At 35.4% G+C, this 24,070-nt stretch overlaps 1 pseudogene; it reads right to left on the reverse strand.

The window, feature by feature from the left end:
• Positions 1–914: 914 nt before the first annotated feature.
• The window catches only part of LOC113066388 (NT-3 growth factor receptor-like), an 85,006-nt pseudogene continuing 61,850 nt past the window's right edge, over positions 915–24,070 (reverse strand).

Below are 24,070 nucleotides of genomic sequence, written 5' to 3' on the forward strand. Positions count from 1 at the left end.
TATATATATATATATATATATATATATATATATATATATATATATATATATATATATATATATATATACTATAATATATATATATATATGTTCGTGCACACAATTAAAGTGCTGCGAGGTCAAAAATTTTGTGTTTGGTACCATTTATTTCTTATATTTCTGAATTAAATCCCTAATGCCCACCAAGAAAACTTTTTTATCATAAACACTGTAAAAATAGTAATATTGTGAAACGTATTACGTTTAAAACAACTTGTTTATTATTATTTTAATATATTTAAAATTTTGCATGTGTGTTCTGAAAACTAAAACATTTTTATGAAAACTGGTGCATTTGGTGTGTGCGTGGGAGTTTTGGTCAGTTAAAATGTATCCTTGCTTAAGCATTCACTTCTATGACAAAAACAAATCATACTGACCACTTTTTATGCCAATATTAAAAACAATGAAGAAAACATTTTGTATTTAATACTAAATTGTCCATAATCATCATCATCATCAATTCATAAATTAATTTGATAAAAATTTTGTTTAAAACCAAAAATTTACAACACTTTTCATATAAAAACGTATATATATATATATATATATATATATATATATATATATATATATATATTAATATATATATATATTATATATATATATAATATATACACTGTTTCTCAACTCAACATCTGTGACCTAACAGCTCTAATCATAGAAACACTAATCATACACTTCCACCAATACAAGAGAATGTGACTCTTTTTTTTTTTTTTTTATGATAACACAAAGTAGTTACTTTTGCATTCTTTTGTCCACTTTTATGGGGAAAAACATTTTCAGTTGTAACTGACAGTTACACTCACTGGGAAAACATTATGTAACTGTAGGTTTTAAAATAACAGGCAACGTAATAGTGTAGAAATGAGTCACGTACCATCAAAGGGTGGCTGAAGAAAGTGGGCGTACACAGTTTTGACAGCCACGCCCAGGAAGTTGCTGGCCTCCAGAGTGTAATTCCCATTGTTGTGGTGTGTGGGGTTTTTGAATATGAGGCATCCCTCTAAGTTGTCCAGATAGACATCCATTTTTTGGTGTAACATAGTCTGTCGGCTTGATCTCCCTGCCATTATAGTACCAGCGGATGGTGGGCAGGGGGTTTGCACGCACCGTGAAGACCATACACGTGTCATGCCTCTTCTCTGGCTCCTCAAACTTAATGATGACAGGAGGGACTGCAGGAGAGAAATAAAATAATTTTATACAGAAAGGATTAAATACTTTGTGTTACCATCCAACCTAAATTCAAAAATCAATGACAATGTATTATTATAAACTGCGTTTATGCAAGAGTGGGACTTTGGCCTCTGGAGCACATGTGGATTGTATGAAGCCTCATGGACTGTTGGCTAAACGTCTAATGCATATGGGACACAAAAGTGGAAACACTTCAGGGATGTCAAAGTCATCATCGGATTGGTTGAATTCTATAGGATTTCTGCGAGACTTATGTATCGTGTTCTTTAACGTTCCACCTGGAAACAAAGATACCATGGGCACCAAAACCCCTCACGAAAGAAGAAAGCCGCTGTGTTTTCAACTGTGACGACGAGCGCTTATCTGGAACAGCTAAATGCTGGATTTTCAAAAGTATGTGAAATATTTAAAGTTTGTGGCATAGAATCTTTAAAATACGTCTGAGAGTTTTACTCACCGGTCTGATTTGCGGAAACATTTCCAAATCTCGAAGCGTGACGATGAATGAAATGATCTGTGATTAGTTGTTTGAAATGTTAGTCAAACGGCCTCATAGAAGGGGCCTTGGCCAATGAAAGATGCCATGAATTCCAGACCTTCAGTCTTCCTCATTACATTACATTATTCAATTAGTTTTTTATCCAAAGCTACCTACAGTTGCTATATATGTCAGAGGTCGCATGCCTCTGGAGCAACTAGGGGTTAAGTGTCTTGCTCAGGGACACATTGGTGTCTCACAGTGGATTCAAACCCGTGTCTCTCACACCAAAGGCATGTGTCTTATCCACTGCGCCATCAGCACCCCATTTTCAGCCCATAACCTTTTCCATCATCTTTTTCTGCCCACTGCATGTTTGATGGCAACTCAAACATGAGTTACCGTAAATATGTCTATATCATATTATGATATACTTTCATCAGGGATCGAATCAGTGATTCGATGAATACAGAATTCTTACATGAAAACAGATATTTTCACAAATTTCTTCTAGAATAAGTTATTAATATGATATATAAAATGTAAAAAAAAAAATGTAATAATACAGTAATATTCAAATGTTTGAAGTCTGCATGAATTTTTTTTTTTTTTTTTTTTTTAGCAATGACACATTAAATTGATCAAAAGTGCCAGTAAATCCATACATAAATGTTAAAAAAAAATCTATTTTTCAACTAAATGCTATTTGAACTTTGAAGGTAACACAGGATCCACAGAACCTTCAGTAGCACAACTGTCTTATAGACTGATAATAATAAATGTTGCTTGGGCAAGAAATTAGGATGATTTCTGAAGAATGGACTGGACTGGAGAGATTTTTTCAATCAAATACATACATACTTAGTGTGCATAAAAGACTTTTCTTAAAAAAAAAACCTTTTGGAAATCTTGCCCACCCCAAACTTTCTAATGGTAATGTACATATAAACCTTTATCTGATTAACATTCTCTATTTTATTTATTTATTTAAATTTTGCTCCAGCCTTAAAGCTGCGGTAGGGAACTTTTGACGCTCTAGCGGTTAATAAACAGAACTGCTTGCGTCTTGCGGAAGAACATCGTAGCCAGAACTACTTCTCTCTGTTTATGTCTATGAAGAATCACAAGGTACTGGGTTACTCCGCCGCGGTACGCCCGAAGCAATCTAAAATAGTCCGAATATAAACACTTATTATAGGTGCTTATTATAGGTGCAAGCTAAAAACACGGTTTGGAAAATGGATTCATGGTGTACTCACTTATTATATACATTTTTCTACATTTTGAACACAAACAAAGTTACGGACCGCAGCTCTGATTGGTTATTTTTTACTGGGAGCGCATGACTTTCTGCAAATGGCAATAGGAACACTGGGAGGAGCCAGAGGAGCTTGATTTTTTTCACAGATTATCTGTCTCATATTCTATTGTCAGGACATAATGACAGGTTTAACAAATATGAAAAAAATATATATTTACAAAAGTTACCTACTGCAGCTTTAAGGATTGTGAGAGAGAGAAGAGAGAGACTGACTGACTTTCTCCTATTTCCACAGAATTTGCCACTCTAAGCAAATCTTACAGAGTCAATAAATATTGAGTGTGGGAAGAATCATGTTGCACTGTTGTTGGCCAACACCATTCAGTATAAATGTAAATACTGATGCAACACTGCAGCCTCACATTACATTGTAATTTTATCTTGCTGTGTTCTTTAAAGGTCTTTAATTGCCTTACTTCATTCCAAGTGGGTGGAAACAGCTGTCGTTGGATATTGTGATGCTGTATTGTGTTTTCTTACTGTATCCATAGTTATTGTTTATTTTTTCAATTTGTTTTTTAATTTTATTTATGTCAAAGCATCACATGCTTTACAGGTACATCTGAAAACAATTGAATTCATATTTTATTTAATATATTTAATATAATTTATGGAATTTTAACTTAGCACAAAGGCACAAGTAAATTCAAAGTGGTCTTCATTTAGTAGGTCTTCTTGCTGGTTAGTCAGTTCTGGAGTTAAGATTTATGTATTGCTTCATTTAATTACTGTTTATTGTATATCATCCTGTTGTGTTTCTTACTGGAGCCACATCTTTATATTATCCTTATTTGAGGCAGAGTCTGTCATTGTTCTCGGCCTTTTCACTTTTTTGGATTTGTTTGGTTTGATTCTCAGGGTTACTATTTACATTTTGATTAGAGGCATAGTTTCTTTTTGCTCATTTTCATGAGTAGCCTATTGCCTCAGGGTTGTTGTTTCTTTCATTTTCTTTTTCATTTGGGATACTATTTTTTTGCATGCCTGCCCCTATATGGGAAAAATAAACGTCCTTTTTTTTCTGCTAAAAATGCAATGTGCATTGATTTTTTTTCCAAGAGTGGTATAAGGCACAAAACACATTTTAAGTGAACAAAAACAATGAACATTTTTAAGTTTCTGATTCCTAAGACCCCATGCATACCCTTCCCAATGCACAAACACAGAAAATGCACCACCTAACTCTGCCACAAAGCAATCATGTTGTCTGCTCCACACTAAAACTTGATAACATTGATAAATCTTTTTAATATTTCATTTACAGCCTTTTTTCATGTGAAAAGTCTAGATGAAGAACAGCCCTCACTTTCACAGATCAATAAACTACACAAATGAATTTCCTACAACATGCTGGGTTGTGTAGAACCTGAGATTTTTTTTTGTAGGAGTAGGGCTATTTCTGATGAAGAAATTCTGCGTTATTTGATAACAAATTTCATTAGCCTCACTTAGATTTTTTTTTCATTAATTATTCCATTTTTTATTTATTTAATTCAACAAAGCAGCCATTTGTACCATAATTGGCTACATTAAATACTACTATTAATTAAACGCAGCTAATATACAAAACCACATTTAACACGTAGTGTGTAATTTCTGTGCTGCTAACATCACTAAACAGAACTACAAAACAATACAACCCAATTACATGAAAAAAAAAATATTTTACTAGGTAGCGATTTTGTATGATTTCATAACGTGATTTGTATGGAAACATTCCATTTTGAGGTGGGGTGGTGGGGGCACCCCTAACCATAGGGCCAACCCTAAGTGTCAATACAAAAGTTTATAAATAAGATGAATTCATAAGAATTACCTATCATTTCACTAAAATGTAAAAAAGCTAATTGCCATAAAAGTGTGTTGAAACAATCTGTTGTCGAACAGGTTTCCAGAACACCCTCTCTCTCTCTTTCTCTCTGCCATTGGTCAGTCCATCAGGCAGACCCGCCCCAAACTCACACTGGATGAACCAGTTGCTAAGCTGGCTAGATCGGAATACTAAAACAAACAAAGATGTTTTGAAAGCACCACAAACCACAGTGTTTACACTTTTGAGCAAAACCAACCGACACAACGGCTTAGTTTTAGGTGCCTACATGCTAAGCTAGAAAAATAAAAAGTATTTTAATAATAAAAATTGCACACTTCACCTCTACCTTTTTGTCGCATTGATTCTGCATTCCTCAGAGCCATTTTGATCAATAGTACTCACTTCAAAAACTTTCCAGTGATCTCACCTCCCTAAATGCCTACTTCTTTAAATAAAAAGCAATACAAATTAAGAAACCGAGTTGGTAGCCATGAAGCACAGTACCAATAGTGATAGTAATAAGCTAAAGAGGCAGACAAAGCCAGTTATGTGAGCTAGACAGAGGCTGTAAGGTAGAATTGGCACATTAGAGGCATTGAGGCTCAATGTAAAGGCATTCCAGAGACAGAGAACAAGAAAAGGAGCACTTACACTGCACTGAAAGCTGTATTGAGGCATTAGTCATCCCAACTATATTCTCTGCAATGCAGGTCAGCATGAAGCTGTTATCGTCTCGGCTGATGTTGACCAGAGTTAAGTTGATGGAGTGAACATTCGGTGGATATTGATTGGACTAGAAGAGAGGAGGACACAATAGCTATTGGAAACACAACCAAGCTTGCACAGATTCAACAAATGGTTTATGGTGTATACTAGCCACTGTAAGGCTCGAGTGAGTGATTTAATGGATCTTTTATTGGGTAAACTGCATATTTAATTTTTAAACATAAAACCAGACTGTTAGGGATAGACGTATAGTCCATTTAAAAAGGTAGTACTGTCTATAACAGCCGACAAAAAAGAACAGTTTGCTGGTTTTAACTGGATTAATCTTGTTGGTCTCCCAACAGTTTTCCAATGTTGCTTTGTCTACTGTTTTAAACTATGCCATCTACCTTGAACTAAAGGTCCTAAGAGGTACAGTACAGACCAAAAGTTTGGACACACCTTCTCATTCAAAGAGTTTTCTTTATTTCATGACTATGAAAATTGTAGAGTCACACTGAATGCATCAAGGGCTATTTGAGATGGGGTGCTGCGCCAGATGACCTGGCCTCCACAGTCACCGGACCTGAACCCAATTCCAGATGGTTTAGGGGTGAGCTGGACCGCAGACTGAAGGCAAAATGGCCAACAAGTGCTAAGCATCTCTCGGGAACTCCTTCAAGACTGTTGGAAGACCATTTCAGGTGACTACCTCTTGAAGCTCATTAAGAGAATGCCAAGAGTGTGCAAAGCAGTAATCAAAGCAAAAGGTGGCTACTTAACCTAGAATATGACATATCTTCAGTTGCTTTCACACTTTTTTGTTATGTATATAATTCCATTTATAATTCCACATGTGTTGATTCATAGTTTTGATGCCTTCAGTGTGATTCTACAATTTTCATAGTCATGAAAATAAAGAAAATTATTTGAATGAGAAGGTGTGTCCAAACTATTGGTCTGTACTGTACATAAAATCCATGTTGATTGCAAGTCAAAAGGCTACATGCAAAAGTCTGCCTTACTTGATGAGTGTTAATGGAGTGCAGTCCACCAACAGTCCAATCCACTTCTGGTACCGGCACTCCTGACCCATTACAGGTGATTGTCACCCTGTCACCTTCCATCACTGTCAGGTTACTGTGACTTACGCTGATCTCCGGCAAATCTTGGTGGGGAATAGACAAGCAGTCACGGTATGAAAAACAACAGAAGAATCGCCTCAAATGCTGTTGAAGAATTTGGATGACGATTTGTCATTATTTACTCACATTCATTTCAATCCAAACCTGTATAACTTGACGATTTTCTTTTGCAGAACATGAATGATATTTTAAAAAATGTCTGTTTTTGTCCATTTAATGTCCCATACCACAGTGAGAGATGTTCATGCGCTGTAAAGGGATCTTGAAGACACCGTTGTTGCAGAACAGGTGCTGGTTATGGAGTCCGGCTTCACCTCGCTGCTGCCACAGCTGGATCCAACGGATATTGCAGCTGCAGTTAAACACCACTCCTTCAAGTTTCCTGCCACAACACAATATAGAGTTCTTACTGAGGACACACAAACATGCACACAGTGCCAAGAAGGTCCATTTAGAAAACCAGGAGAAAACTAGGTGAAGGACAACATTATCCTACAAACATCAACTTCTCCAGCACCCATCAGTCCAACCAAGGCCTGGAGAGCTGCTGGCGTGCTTCCATTTTGCAGCCAGAGCGGGTTCTGTGCCCAGGGCTTTGTGTACGAATGCTTTCTGGACTGCAGCCCTTTCCTGGCCACGTCTGTCCAGCTATTCATCGTGCCAGATTCACCACTGGTGCCCAGGGCGATCACAGTCCCCGCAAATGAAGTCAAACAAAACATGAGCTTCTGGATTAAGGCAAAAACTAAGCCACTAGATGTGATATAATATAATATTTCGGTGCAGTCTAAATTGAATACTCGCCCAAAAATGCGTCAAAATGTTCAAATAAAAGACCTTGTCAATCCAGATGGGTACATTAGCTTGTAACTTAGGAACTGCAACATTTTAAAACAAACTGTAAGACTAATCTTAAACCTTAACATTGTATTAAAGAATCAACCTGTCTACTAAAGAAAAATTTCAGAACCAGCACATATAACAGCTTTTACCTAAGTCTTTACTATAATCATGAGTTTATCTGAAGACAGTTTTAAAGCAGAAAAATCTAAATATAATCCAACATTTTCCAATTTTTGTTACAGGCCCAGTTTTACAAAGATGCAAACGTGGACTTCTCTTGTATATGATTACTGCCTTCATTATGTGTCACATTTACAATTTCATTTGGCAGACGCTTTCATCCAAAGTGGCGTAAAATGCATTCAAGGTTTAGATTTTACTAGTACTTCCTGGAAATGGAACATGTAACACTGCCGTTTCTAGAGCCACGCATGTAAAACTATAGAAATGTATGTAAAAGTCTCTTAAAATAAAGCATTTTTGCATTAAACTATTGCAAGTGTCGCAGTCGATACAAATATGATTGCACTGTCACATTTACAATTTCAATTGGCAGATGCTTTCATCCGAAGCAACTTAAAATGAATTCAAGGTTAGGGTTTCTTAAAGGATCTTCTTGATGCTCAGTAACACATGGGATTATTAGTGCATACATTTAACCGGACAGACGGAAGGGTGTGAGGTCAAGCCCACATAAAGCTGGCATAAGATAACACCTCCACCCACTACTGCCTCACTTGCCTAATGAAGGGCTTCCTTTCAGAACCATTTCCATGCCAATGACTCCAACACCTACTCCCAGTGCAGGGGGAACAACAACCACCTCTATCCTTCTCAGTATCTCATTTCACGCTCCTTCAAACAACCTTTGAGCACAGCCACCTCCACTCCTGCACCAAAAACAGACATCATCTACATCAAACTCCTCCAAATGTCTAAATGTCAACTCTGACATATTTCCCTGCGTTCATGAAGGCTCCACTGAGAGTTTAAAGGGTCTTAGACTTCCTGGAAATGTTGAGTCAGGGGTGCTGTTTCCAGTGCTTTAAACTATCCTCTTCCCTGCTTATATCTTCTTCTTCACTGGTGTTGAGAGCCAAGCTGAAGACATTACTGCAACTATCCAGTATACCAGATGGACAAATGCTCAAGTAACAAATAAAACAAAGAGGATATTACAAAGTCAAGAAGATATGGGGATTTCAGTGTTTCAGCCAAAGGAGCCCCTTTTGTCCAACATATTATTTAAAAGCCCTCCTTTAAGTTGATATGTACCTCTAGTACTTCTGTTTTAATAATTAAACTCATATGCTGTCAGTTTAATGGTGTGCATTTATTTTAAAATATAACTTTTTTTTAGAAAGTCATGTTATTTATTTGTGATTATTTTATCTTCACTAAAATAATGAACATTTTATCTTTTTTATATATTTTTTATTTAAGAATGTGCTAATATAATAATTTAAATAATTTCAACATTTATTGGGGCCCCCGAGGCAAATTATATAAAAAAAAATAATAATAATAATAATAATAAATATATTTAATAATAAAAGGGATAGATGTATTAGGAGATAGAATGCATATTTAAATTAATAAACAAACAAAGAAACATAAAAAACAGGGACATAAACTAGGAGATGGAATGTATTTTTAATACATAAATAAAACCGGGAGATTGATTAACTATGAGGTAGATGCATGTTTTAAATAAAACAAAATCAAATGAAAAGCTAATAATAATAATAATAATAATAATAATAATAATATTTAGAACTAACTTCTAGTTACTATCTTAAAAAAAAAAACAAGCATACAAGACCATACTGCAATTTCTGCAGTGTAGCCTGTTCAAATGCTCGCAAAAGATATCATTAAATTAGTCAAATGTAATTTTTCTACTTTTAATATATAAGATTAACTGTTAGAATAATATTTCATAATTACACTTTTTGTCAGACAAAAGGCTAATTTTCCTCTGCAGTACCCAATTGTACTGATTTGGGGAAATTGTATGACAACTGCTTTTACACTTTTATCTACCATAGTTACTGAGAGCAAAGAACAGGGTGTAATCGCCTTTGTTCCATTTTACGTTATTCCTCGCTTAAAAGGCTTCCAGCCGGCAGGATCCTACAGCGCTGTGGAAGGTTCCAGATCTGATCTCAGTGGGAGTCTCTCCCCTTCAAGAGTAGGAAATATTAAGCCCGCAGGACATGTCTCACCTGGCCTGCAGCTCGGAGGAGCATGACGATTTAAACCTCTGTACGCTTATTCATTCATCAGTTGGTGCGAGTGAGATAACCTTTCTCATTTGCAAGATAGGGCAGGAGATAGAGGCATATGAGCTGAATCCCATGCATTTGAAATGGACTGAACTGTAAGCTCTGGGAAACAACATTGTTGTTCATTTGAACAAACAAGGGGGACATTTTTACTGTGAATATTGAAACAATTTTCTCGGCACGTTCCACACAGGGACAAGCGCAACCTGCTCGTGAATTTCGAAGCTTTGATGAATAATGATCAAAGGAGAGCCTAAATAGTTTCTCCACCCTTTAAACCTAAATTAACATGTCTAATGAGAAGAGTGCACGTTTCCTCTCTTACTAAGCAGTATCATGAACAGTTCATAGTGGAGAAAGAACTCGCACAACATGCTTATTTTATAGCCCACGTCTTATGATACTCTTTATTAGCCTCTCTTAACTAGTGGGTTACAACCCAAAAATGAGCCGTAACAGGCCTGTTCTGATGGGTCACAGATGGCAGGGGATAAACAATGCTAAATGCTAACAATATAATGCAATTTACCATATAATCCAGCTAGGATAGTAAAACAAACTGCAAACAGAGCCTCTCTGCACCAAAAAAAAAAAAAAAAAAAAAACACAAGCCTAACCAGCTAAGCTAGTTTAACTGCTAAAAATGATAACTTTAAGTTTAAAACCATATATATAGATCAGTCTGACTAGTTGTAGCTATGAGGGTTGAGAGACCAGCTAACCATATAAGGCTGGTTTCCCAGGTACAAAAATTCAACTATTTTTAAAAAATTCGACATTTTTATTTTCTTTTTTAACTAGACTTCCCACCTATCCAAGCTGGAATTCATCTTGTTTTCTGGCTTCCCCTATATGGCCAACCTAATGTTTATCAGGTTTAGGTGGTCACCCAGTTTGACCAGCTCACAAGTGTCCAAAACCCTTTTAAAATCATCAAAATAGACCAACTTAACCAATTTTTGGTCAAAAAATATTTGCTTAAAATGATTTCACTGGTCTCCCAGCATGACCAAGCTTTTCTTCAGTAAAAACTTTATAAAACCATCTAGCAGAATTAAAAAGAGGGGGTATTGCTGGTGTACTTGGTCTTTCGACCTATCAAATATGGTGTTCAGCTAGCTTTCTGGTATCCCAATCATGACCAGCTGACACATGTCCAAAAACCTTCTAAAATCATCAAAAAAGACTAGAAAAGACTAGAAAACCAATTTAGCAAGGGTAGACAACCTGAACCACCAAATTAAATTCAACTCATGTTAAGCTAGTTTTATGGTTTCTCAACATGGCCAAGCAAGTCTTTAGAGGGTTTCTCAACCAGACCAGATGAAAAGTTCCAGAGATCTCTCTAAAACCATCAAAACAGATCAGACTATCAAACTAGTTTAAGCTATTTTTCCAGCAGGCAAAGCTACTATGCTGTTTTTATGAGAGCTAATTCACAGTTAGACCTTAACTATTTTCATAGCTTGCAAACTTGAATAAAATTTCAAATTAACCTTTAGAAAGGTCAAGGTGACAGTTAGCTGGGAAAGAAAAGGAAAAAACGCAGGCGATGTTGATGCATCAAGCCTGGGTCCTTAAAAAATGCCCAAATAACGTAGTCTAAAGCACATTCGCCTAGCCAACATGCATTATGCATGCACTTCTATACCCGCACCCACCAAAACGAAGGGATGCCACTGAATAAATCCACTGGAACATTGAACGGTGGTTCAGGGGAATGCACACACTGATAAACAATTGGGAATATACACACATCTCATGACTTCATGAAAAGTGTCGCCACAATGTAGGGGACAAACAGAGGTTAGCTTCCTAGTTAAGACAGAGAGTATAATTGAGCCTTTATCATATGAATCATCACTCTAAAAAGGCTTTATTCATTCTTCCTTTCATACATTGTTCATCCGCATACAGCAGCGTGCACAACACAAGCAGAATTTATACATAAATAATCAGAAGATTGCGTTAGCGCATGTCCAGGGAGCTCTCAAGTCCTGATGTGTAAATGTCAGCTATGCATTGTAGATGAGTTAGCCCATACATACTAATGCTCTCCCTGGAAACACTTTTCTATTAAAAGGAACCTGGAGGAAGTGAAAGACAACATAATCCAGATTTAATGACAATTGAGAAATACACTTGCTGCAAACTGGCTATTTTGGGACTGGCTAGATTTAGATTTCAAAGCAAAGTAAGTCAGCAAAAGCAAAGTTAAATCCAGCGAGTGCAAGTGAAGTGTAGAGGGCAGCTGGGTACACCTGTAATGTTGCAGAGCACTTTGCCTCAAGACAAAAGGACCTGACAGAGCCAGGCTTTAACGGTAGGCCTGAATGTAGACTGACAGACCCATTCAGATTCATTATACGTTGGCAATGAAAGGTTAAGCTAGGGGATACGGCTCTGACAGTGTGCTCTACAGTTTCAAGCTGCTGGGGTCATGCAATGTGACATATCACAGTGGGCAGGAGTTTAAGCTCCAGCCATTGAGGTCCTAACCTGAGCGTCTAATGCTTTCAGAGAAGACGATTCTATCCACATGCATATGACTAAATTAAATTTGGGCCATATTGCTCCAGGTGAAAATGCAAGATAGTTTATCAGTGCATATGGCAGAGGACGAGATGGTATCTACATTTACTTCAAATAAATATTTTTAAAATAAATACATAAAAACAAAATGAACAGATCAACATATAAAAACACTGATGATCACAATGATAATAAATATTTTAATATACAGCACATAAAGAAAATAAGGTACAAATGAGATGTAAAAAAATGTAGTCAAATAATTATAATAATATTAAATAGTATTCAAATATAAAACACAAATTTAACAATAATACTAAAATAAAAAAAATAAAAAAATTGATTCGATCATGATTCATAGGCCCACAATTCGATTTGATTATGATTAACGATGCATCACAATGTTGTCATACATCCTGTACATCTATTAGGGGAGGGAATCTTCAGGCACTTCATGATCCAATCCAATATCGATTCTGGGAGTCATGATCCAATTCCAAAATGATTCTTGATCAACATTTTTTCCCCAAATAATTATTCTGCTGTGCAAATACATATTTATAACTTTACATCTTAAACAAAATTGCAGTTATATGTTTCATGGCTACATTTTCATATACATTTTAGATAACATTTATTTGGTTCAAAATTAACTTTATTTATTTTTTATTTTTTAAACAATTACTTATTTAAAATAAGTGTTCAAGTGTCTGATAGTCTAAAGACAATAGTTGAGGATTTTTCTTTTTTTCTTCAGCATTATTCCGTTTGATTATTACTGATGAGATCATAGAAAGTGGCCGCTTTAACAGGCTGCATTAACGCACAGATCTATTTTGATATCAGATGTCATTTCCTGCTCTGAAAACTGACTGTGTGTACATCAATTTCATATAAAAGTATTTGAAGTTGCAAGTGCATTTAACAGCAGCAGAAACTGAGCCTCCGAACAACAAACACGAAGTGCACGTGAAAGTCTGTCAGTGCTCGAGTTTCGTGAATCTAATAGTACTGCATCCAAACAGCATAAATGAAAGCATATCTAAAGTAAAACGTGTAAAGCGATGTGCAAGTGTCTCATAGCGCAAATTCTGAAGCCTGCCGCATCTCTAGCGCACACACGTGCCATAAGCGGGAAAAATAAACAAGCTCAGAATCGAATCTGAAATGTTCAGAATTTAGTTCGTCGAAGAAAGAATCGCTATGCATCGGAGAATCTTTTTTTTTCTCCCACACGATAGATGATGAAGAGTAGAACTGAAAGAAAAAAAGTAAGACTATTCTAAGGGTGATGAACTGAGGAATCAAAATTTTTAAACTATAAAAACATCCTGTAAGTTTCAGAACTTAAAACTTCCTCGCTAGTCTTAAAACAGCTTATATTGAAGTCAATCTGCCAAACGACGAAGTGGAATGTGCCACTTTAATTTGGCTAAACACAGCCTCCACAGAAGATCAACGCCTACTTCTACATCACTGCCTGTATAGCCCTGCCTAATGCCCCTACCCTCAATATGGCTACACTACCAGCTTCAAAGTATGGAAACCCACATTTGTCTCAATCCATATTAATGTTCTGGACATGCTCCAAACAGCAGGTATCATATCCCAACCTGCACTTCTCCACCACATCTCGGGACTGACTCGATTACCGTTTACAGAGGCTGAAGGCAGTTTCCATTAAGTATGTTTGGTGTTTTTCATAAGCTCCGAATGGGAAGCTGTCAGCGGGCAGTGGGAGCGATGGGAGTGATAAAGATTCGTCATTGACAAGAGTCTTAAATGACACATATCAATATGGTTTGGACGTGAGCGAAACTACTCAGGCATGAGTAGTTGTTTTTGCAGAGAACAGAGAGAGAGAAGGTGAATGACAGTGATTGATGGTGGTCCTCCGTGATCCCAGAAAGCGTGAGTGACACTGAAATATACTCACGAGTGGGCAGAGAAGTATGAGATTGTGTTACTGAATGCCCTGGTGACATCAGATAACAATAGACATGCAGCTAACTTGTATTTTCTGGTGTGGAAAAATCTGGAAATGACAAGCAAGTAGTTTACTAGTGGCTGAATGATATATGGAATTTTCTGTCAATCAATCAATACATAGACACACACACACAATACAGTTCAAAAGTTTAGATTCAGTAAGAAACTGTTCTTACTACATCACCCAGCCGTACTAATCTAAAACTACTCCCTCACCTTGTCCTTCTGCTCTGGTTACCCACAATCCTCTACATTCAGTATTCTATTGCAAATCCATATTTCATAGAAATATATTGCCCCCATCAATCCTGGATTAACATCTTTATATAAAACACACTATGCAAACTGGGGAGAACGGACATTGATATCGTAATAAATACATGGCACAGATAGACTGAATCAATGGTATCACTTTTTTATGGAATTGAATTAAATATTTAACTAATCGCCGTGGTAAGTGGGATGTGATAATCAATATGGGGGACATTATTCCCAGTGGAGGAACATTTTACCATGCATCAGTCATGCTCCTCTCTAGTTCTCTTCTGAGCTTATTATTTTCAACTTCTGAGTGATTACTTCAGGTTAATGATCAATATGAAAGCATCGTCCCTATTATTCCACACAAAAATGGCCAAACACCACAAAAGAAAGAGAGAGAATGAGAGAGCAAGAGAGACAAAGAAAAACAGAAAGCAAGGAAGAGGTAGCATTTGAAAAAGATTTGAGATTGTATATATATATATATATATATATATATATATATATATATATATATATATATATATATAGGTATAATAATAAAATTAAATAATAAATAAAATACTGATATGTTAAGTGAAGCTTTATATTTACAATTGTTTTGTGCTTGTTTTGCATGTATTGTACTACTTGTACAAATATGTTCAATAATAAAAAATAATAATTAATATAAAGTGAACATTATAATAATAAAAAAAATACATTTTAAATGTAAAATATATTAAAATAAAAAAATAGAATGCAAAAGAAAAATCTAAATATCAAAATCAATATTGAAAACTATTAGAATATATTTATAAAAAGTCATGGCTCCTTACCTTTACTGATTATTTATATCCTTGAATCAACTGTAAACAGGAAAACAAAACACTATACACAATATGGCATATTAACCCTAATTTGATATACATTTTTATTATTATTTATAGCCAATACTTATAGCTTGTCTGACTTCAGTTAATTACTTTTCTTCACTTCTTATCTGCAATTCTATAGTGAACTATAAATCTCCATACAGTTTCTAGGAACTTGTTTTGCCTGTATCCAAAGTATATATCCATGCACTGCTCCAGGTGTGTGTTCACGGTGTGAGCATGTTCACTGCTGTGTGTGTGTGCACTTTGGATGGGTTAAATGCAGAGCACGAATTCTGAGTATGGGTCACCATACTTGGCTGAATGTCACGTCACTTTAACTTTTTTTCACTTTTTTCACAGTTTAAAGTAACACCGCCTGGCATCCTGATGACTTTCCAGCATATGAATTGCTCATTGATTTTCATTGGGGAAGTTTTCAGAGTGAAGTACACAGGTCTGTGTTTCCCCTGGGGTAGGGTGTTACTTTAACTGGCCAGGAAATTACTGATAGATTTTTGTCAAGCATCTCTATTTTCCTTTTACTAGATAGTATAACAAAAGCTTGGCCTTGTCTTGATAGACAGCACCATGTTTATGTGGTCTGACATTTGAAAAAAGACAAGATCACGTGTATTCATGGTAACAGGTGGGGCCAAAGATCAATACAAGAAGCAAAAGTACCTACACTTTCAGCAAAAAAGGTACAAAAGATTTTACTGGGGTGGTACATTTTCAAATGTGTTAAAATATATGTACACTTTAGGTACATATATACCTTTATGGTACCAATACGCACATTTTAGGTACAAAGGTGTGCCTTTTGAAAAGGTACCACCCCAGTCACCACTTTTATACTTTTTTTTTTTCTCTGAGAGCATGTATACCCAATAAATTTGCCCTCCTCGGTTTAAAAAACTGTCAAAACATTCCTTCACAGTCCAGTCTTGCTGTTATAATGTGAAAAATCAGTTTTTTTTCCCCTATGTCATACATTTTTCTGAGTATACCACCAAATTGCAGCACAGATATGCATTTTCTTCTGTGATGCGAATTAGTATGTTCCCTCTGTACGACGCTAAATAAGCCGTCTTCTTTAAAGCATCACAAATGCTGCGTGGTTATGATAGGAATCAGAAACATTTGTAGGAAGTAAAGGGAACTGTGAAAAATGGCTTCTCAGCAATATTGCCAAGTTCTGTTTAACACTCCCAAGACTAATGAATATATGCATTTTAATCTTTTTCCACATGCATAATGACTTCAGCATCCTTCTATACCGAGGATTAATATACGATCTCCCTCCGCAATGTGTCACCTGGCTTTACAGTTTTCTCCCAATAAGTAATCCCATTAAGTTGCAGACAAACAAGATGAGTCAGTATGCATGCCGGTTTTTCACTGCCTTTTCTGTGTCATGTTCAACAGGGACATAAAGTGAACCCAAGCCAGAATCTGTACCTGCACGTTAAATTAGCATTGGTTTGATTGCTGGGCAAGGCTCTATTCAACTGATGGACACCTCCTGCAGTGCAATCACTACTAAAATGAGCACTGATTCGGCAGAATCTAAGAAGGAACTTTCAAATGATCTAAATTCTAACAACAATGTTCTTTCGTCAAGTTTTAGAACCATTTCTTACAAAAATTCCAAATTCCATTTATTTATTTATTTATTTATTTTTCATTACTAAATTTGGGCATGGCTATCCTCTGAATTTAATAATGATAGACTAACAAACTTGATTGCAAAATATATTGCTATGTACATCAAGTTTATTTGCTATAGTATTATTATATATTACTTTTTGTAATATCACTCGATATTATATGATTTAATCAATCGTTACAATATTATCTTAGAACTATTTTTATTTGAAGACAAAAATAAAAAATGTGAATAACATTCATTTGATCAATCATAGTATTTAATAAAACATTGTTCCTTTATTCTTTAAGAAAATTCAGTAATTATAATTTTTTCATATATAATTTTCAAATACGTCATTTAAAATTACATTTTTTGATGATAGTCTGACAATCTCAACTGCAAAATATAATGCTATCGACTGCAAAAAAAAATTTTGTAACAGAAATAAAAAATATATTGACTTTAAACAAGCCAGTTTTTGTAATGTCAGTCAATACTCCATGATTTAATATTTGCCACAATATATTTAAATAATCTTTATTTTAAGACAAATATTTAAATGTGCATCTGATTGCAATTAATTTGATAAATAAATCATCTGATAATTAGCATTCTCTCATCAATTGTTTACATCACACATTTTTATCCATGCAATTAATGCATCACATAAGGTCATTCCTTCATCCTGGAAAATATCATTAGTAATTAACTACCTTGGCTCATCGACAACGCTGGGCTTGTTAAATAATCTGATTTAAGTCTTAACCGGACCCATGGCTCCAAACCAAATCACAGTGTTTTTGTTTGGTTCTTATTTTTTTTCATTCATTATAGACAGCTGTAAATGCGGGAAATATGAACAGACTCTCCCCACTGTCACTATTACTCTTAGTCTTTCTTTTTTTTAACAGTGATGATCCTTCCAGCGATGAGCCAGACATGAAGTTCGTCTCTGTGGGAGCCGCTTTATACAGACGGAGATTAGAGAAAGGTCAACAGAATAAAACGGATTGATGGCGCTCGCAGCTGCTAGCCGAGAGGCTGAAAGAGGCGGCTGAGTGACTGAGTCTGCGGACTGTGGCGAATACGCTTTTGTGCTTTGCCCGTAAATAGGCTTGTATCATATCATCATCCTCCGAGCGGGTACAGAAGATTTACTATTTAACGCCTCGCTCGCACTTGAAAGCGTTTAGAAACAAGGAGGCTAGCTAAAGGCGCTAGCTCCGCCTGCTATGTTCAGGTACAGGTAAAAAGATGAGGTAAAAGCTGCTGTTCTTAATTAGTTTGGTAGTCTTTGAGTTTAAGAGCATATCACACAACCTGTCTATGTTAGCATCTGATTAATTTGACTAGCTGCTACCTAGTGACGATGATCTTGCACCAAAATATATCAATGCCAAAAAATATAAGAGTTTTCTCATATTTTGTTATTTTATTATTAGGATTGATTAATTATCTTGTTGCCCTACCTTTTTGGGTCTGTACCTACCAGTTAAGCTGGCTATCTTTACAAGAAAACCATTAAAAATGACTGTAATACAGTGGTTTTTATGAACTCTCGGTAAGAAAACCTAAAATTCACTCATGCTAAACAAGCTAATCCTGAAATACTCAAGAGGGCTAGCTAAAGGTCACCACTAACCCCACCTCTATCTTCTGGTAAAGGTGAAAAGATGTTAAATAATAATAATAATAAATAAGGTTCTTAGCTAGATTTGTAGTTTTTGAGGATGTGGGCATGTGACACAACCAATCAGCATATGGCTAAATTGACTAGTAGCAGCAAATTCACTTGTCATATTTATTGGCAATAAATTTTTCCCCACAATACACCATTTATTTTGCAATACTAAAAGAAATGAAAAGACTTTACTCCCTCTTGTTATTTTGCTATCTGATAAATATGGTTGATTTTTATTATTAGCATTGCTTTGACCCTGCTGCTCATGACTGAATCTGATCAAATCTGACCCACTTTAGAAGGTTATCTCTATAAGAAAAGCATATATAACACGGCGTACAGTGTGCATACAGTGGGTCTACAAGGACTATGATAAGAAAAACACTCCAGCCAAACCCGCTAATCATCTTGATCTGAGTCTTTAACGTGTCAAGTTCCAGCCACATGAATGAATGAAATACTTGCTGCCTTGATTCTGCATAACAACAACGCTCTGTGATAATAAAAATCTGACAATGTAAGAGATATCAAGGACTTGCTGTGAAGAATAAGTGGACATCTTTAAAATCAAGATCACCTCAAGGGCAAGTTGACGAACATGCAGGCATACTTCACGCTTGTCTTGAGATTGCCATCACTGAAGCAAAAAAACAAAAACGGGGGATGGGAGTGAGGGGTTAAGGTATATTCTGTCAGAGAAATGTTCAATTCGACATTGACATCCCTGCTGCAGTTGAAGGCCTCGAACTCTTGCGGTTCTGATTTCAGAAAGTAGATGACTGAGAAAGCAGAAAACTACAGCGTTTACTGATGTTGCTCTACAAGCTTATTTACAATGAATGCTTAATTGGATTTGTGGCAAATAAATATAGATGACACTTGGCCTACATCTGCACCTTAGATTAGGCTACTCTACTGGCTTCTGCTGTGTTGTTGTACAAAGCAGACTAATTATGGCCATTCAGTCTGTACAATATGGTCTATGCAAAAGATCTGATTTCAGGCCACAATTTTCCTGCTGAACACAGTTTTCTCCATCTCACTCTATATCTTACTTGATTACTGCAGTCTTCACTGTTTCTCTTCATCCCTTTTGGAACAGCTAGTGCCCGAGGATAATGAAAATGTAAATAACACAGAGTCTGAAATATCTTTTTTTATGCAAGTCCAAAAAATATGACTCTTAGATGTAAGGTTGGTGCCCATTTTTGCCACAATTTTGCCAGCTAAGACAAATTTCAAGGATCACAAAAGTTAGAAAAAGCAAACTCTTTTGTCTATCCTCTTGTTTTCTAGTAGAAGTAGTATTTAACGTAACAATGTTTATTGAAATTAAAATCACAATCAAGAGAAATGCTGCCGAATGACTCTTATCGCACACTGATTTCACTAAATTGGCATTAAAAGATGAAAATCTGTTCAGAACTGCTAAACCTATAACGATACTCATGACTGCACACATTTCTGTCACAATTTTTATTTTGTAATGTGTAAGTTCGGAAATTCTGATTCGTTAATTCACAAATCCAATGATTAATTCACTAGTTCAAATCCCTGAATAGTATTTCCGTCCTTTTAATAGCAAACTTAACTTTTTATTGGTATTAATAAACATATTATTACTTTTATGAGCAATTAGACTTGCGATTTTCTTCTGATAAAATTGTGGCAATTAATTAATCCAATTACATGAAATCACATAAATCAATAATTAAATGTTCAAAGTACAAACTTTGCAACTACTAAAATCACCCAATCAACACCTTAGCGACCACAAACAATCCCTGGTAACAACCTAAAACTATTTTGCATGAGAAAACCACTCTCACTTTTATTTAGAAAATTAAAAACCGGGCAGTCGATTGATTATAAACCAAATTAATTGTATAATATGCCAGTTAATGAATCTAGTTATATCAAATTATAACACAAACATCTATGTGCATGCTTAGTAAGTACACACAATTCCTCACAACCACCGACAACAGTTCTGCATGGGAAAACGCCACTCACTTTTATTCAGAAAATGAACAAATTAAGTCTTTAAACTGATTACAAAACCAAATGAATGACACAATATGCAAATACATTGAAATTAAATCACTTTAATCAATATTCACTGAGAAAGTGTCCAGTGAATGACCTCCTCTTAGAAACAAAAGGGTTAGCTAACGGTGCTATGTTCCGCACCGCTAACCAACTACCTTCAGGTAAAGCTAAAAAGATGGAAATTGAGATAAATCGGTTGATCTTAATTAGTTTTGTCATTTTTGAGGAGGAGGGCATGTCACACAGACAATGTCAACATATGATAAGAAAAAAACCCACTCCTGCTAAACCTGCTAATCTTGATAATGCTCAGAAACAAGGAGGATAGTTTCCTTTCGTTTGTGACATAGGTCTCAATAAGAGGCACTTCCCCCTCTATGCTACCAGCGCTGATAAGGAACTTTTGGAGTAGATTGCCTTATCCGTTAAGGTTGTTCCACTGCGTTATGATTACAGTCTTGTTCCTGAGCCACACACACATACACAAACCCATCACCCCTCTCACCTCCCGGCCGTCAAGAAGAAAAACTGACAGCAATTACATGTGTGAGCACACTCACGCGTGGGTGCGGACAAACACTTGCATTCGCGCTAAGATGCTTTTGCAGGTGTTCACATCAGTTCTTATAGAGTGACAGTGCTGGCAATGACTGCAGACATTGTGTGATTCCCACAGCCTGCATCTCAAATCTTGGCAGCACTGTGACGGGCAAATCCGAGTCTTCTAAGAGTGCATATCAAAGTATAGCACTAATGTGCTTAGACCATTATGCTAGTTATACGGGCCTTATGCACATAGTTCTGACTGCTTAGTAGCATTGAATGTGCTTCACATACCAAAACCACATTTGAAAGTGGCAGACATTCGCACAGGCAGACATGCTCATTGCTTGAACAACAGGCCACTTTAGAGAATAAAGCACAGTAGTTGAGGATTAGCTTCTCAGACATATACAGAGTCAAATCCACAAATCCTTTCAATCAAGTCTGTCATTGTTCAATTAAACTCCTTTAAATATGTGTATACATAAAATCAAATTTAATATGATAAAAAGTTATTATTACAAATAAACCATTGCCATTTTTTAAATAATAAATGTTTGTTTTATTAAAGTTCATTTTAATAATTGCACTAGTTTATACAGACACACACCTATTTATATATAATTTATTGTAATATTTCATTAAAATGATTATATAATATTTCAAATATTAGATATCATATAATTTCAAATATAAACAGTAGAGAATACATTTATATTTATATAAAATATTACATTATTTTAATAATAGTATATATAATTTATTGTAATAATGTATTTTAAGAATATTTTAGAATATTACAAAATTATTATTGTATTAAAATTTTTAAACATGTAGGAAATTGTTATCTTTTCTGTTATATTTAAATTATTATATATGTACATTATTTTCTATAATTTATAATAAAAATGATAAACCTGTTATAAACCTATTATAAGCTATAGATAGATAGACAGACAGAAATATACTGTTTTTTGTATATTATATAATTCTATATATTTTACTATATATATATATATATATATATATATATATATATACACAAAAATAAATTAAAGCATCAGGAGGCTTACAGATGGCATTTGTGCTAGTATTATGCAACAGTGCACATATGGAATATGGTTGTGTTGTCCCTTTAAAGATGGTGTCCCACGATCATCATCGCTTCATGGCTCTGGTATTACCCATATGACCTGCGTTATGTCACATGAAATGAATTTACCCTCACTCTAATCACATGATAAGTGCAGCTGTTAACGCTTGGAAATGTGTCATTTCCGTTGTGACCTGCAAAATATGAAGGAACCAAGAAGCTAAATGTCATAATATGCTGTTAAGCATACATTTAAATTCTAATCAAGATCATATTTAACTAGTGTCACTAGATACTTGACTCGACAAACATGCCAACTAGAAGGCCATGTCTTGTATATGTAGCTAAATTAAGTTACCCACTAAGATGGAAAGCACATGCTCACATCCTTTTGTTAGCACTTTTCTTTATCTCAGGACACCACGTTCGATATCTCTCAGGAAATCCAAAAGTACTCCTCTCCTTGGAGTATCTCCAAAGGACGTGCTAACCCTGCAGAGAAGATGGGCCACCTCAGAGGAGCTGTCCTGCTTCCCTGGCTTAAAATATCCCGTTTAGTCAGGCGCACACGAACACACCGAGACACAGATGCCTGTATGGGTAAAGCCCTATGCACTCAGCTGATTGGTGTTTGCATGTTGGACAGGACTGCGATGACACCTGAACCATAATTATGAAATTGCTTCACTTGATTTGTGGTAATCCTAAGAAAAGAGCCCAACGCCTGGCTAATGCTGCCAAATGACTCTTTTTGCACACCAAATAAACACATTAACACTTTCAAAACTGCTAAACCAAAACTTTCAGAATGATGTAAAGGTAATAACGAGTCACTGAACTAGTAACCCTGTTTCAGTAAACATTATTAAGAAATGTATACTCGGTCATGTTATTTATGTATTTATTTATGAATTAATGTATGTATTTATTTATTTATTTTATTTTTTTGGTTTTATGCCATATCACCATCTAGGATTATTTTCATGGCAACAACAAGGCAAAAAATACTGTTAACAAATGAATGATTCGGTGCACCAAAAAATGTACAAATCTAGTAGCTTTCCTGTTGATAGTTACTAAATACATCCTATAGTTAACAAATTAATTAATTGTCAAAAGACATGAACGCAGCAGAGATGCATGTTTTCACTATTTAATAAGAAAAAGACCAAATGTAACTGCCCTTTAAGACACATTTGAGATGGATAAAAAAATTGCATGGAAATGTGTTGTGCTTTCCCAATCGGATCGCAATCACACTGAAGTCTAAATAGCTCCAATGAGACAATGAAACCTTGATGCCAGCACACAATGTTAAAAAGCTAACGAGTAGCAATTAACCTCACAATAAAAACCTAACAGTGCAAAGATTTACGTGGTATTTTGAAATCATCAGGTCTTTCTCACACTTTGACATTCAATGAATATGAATTCTGGTATGATGCAGGGTAAAAGTGGGGTAATATATTGATCAAGATTGGCTTAAAATATTTATAGACTGATAAAAGATCATTTAATGCATCACAACCGAGGCTTATATTTACTTATGGTTTAAGATATGAAGTTCAACCCTGCAGGGTTTCCA

The sequence above is a fragment of the Carassius auratus genome, chromosome 50, assembly GCF_003368295.1.
Source record: "Carassius auratus strain Wakin chromosome 50, ASM336829v1, whole genome shotgun sequence".
Taxonomy (NCBI): Eukaryota; Metazoa; Chordata; class Actinopteri; order Cypriniformes; family Cyprinidae; genus Carassius; species Carassius auratus.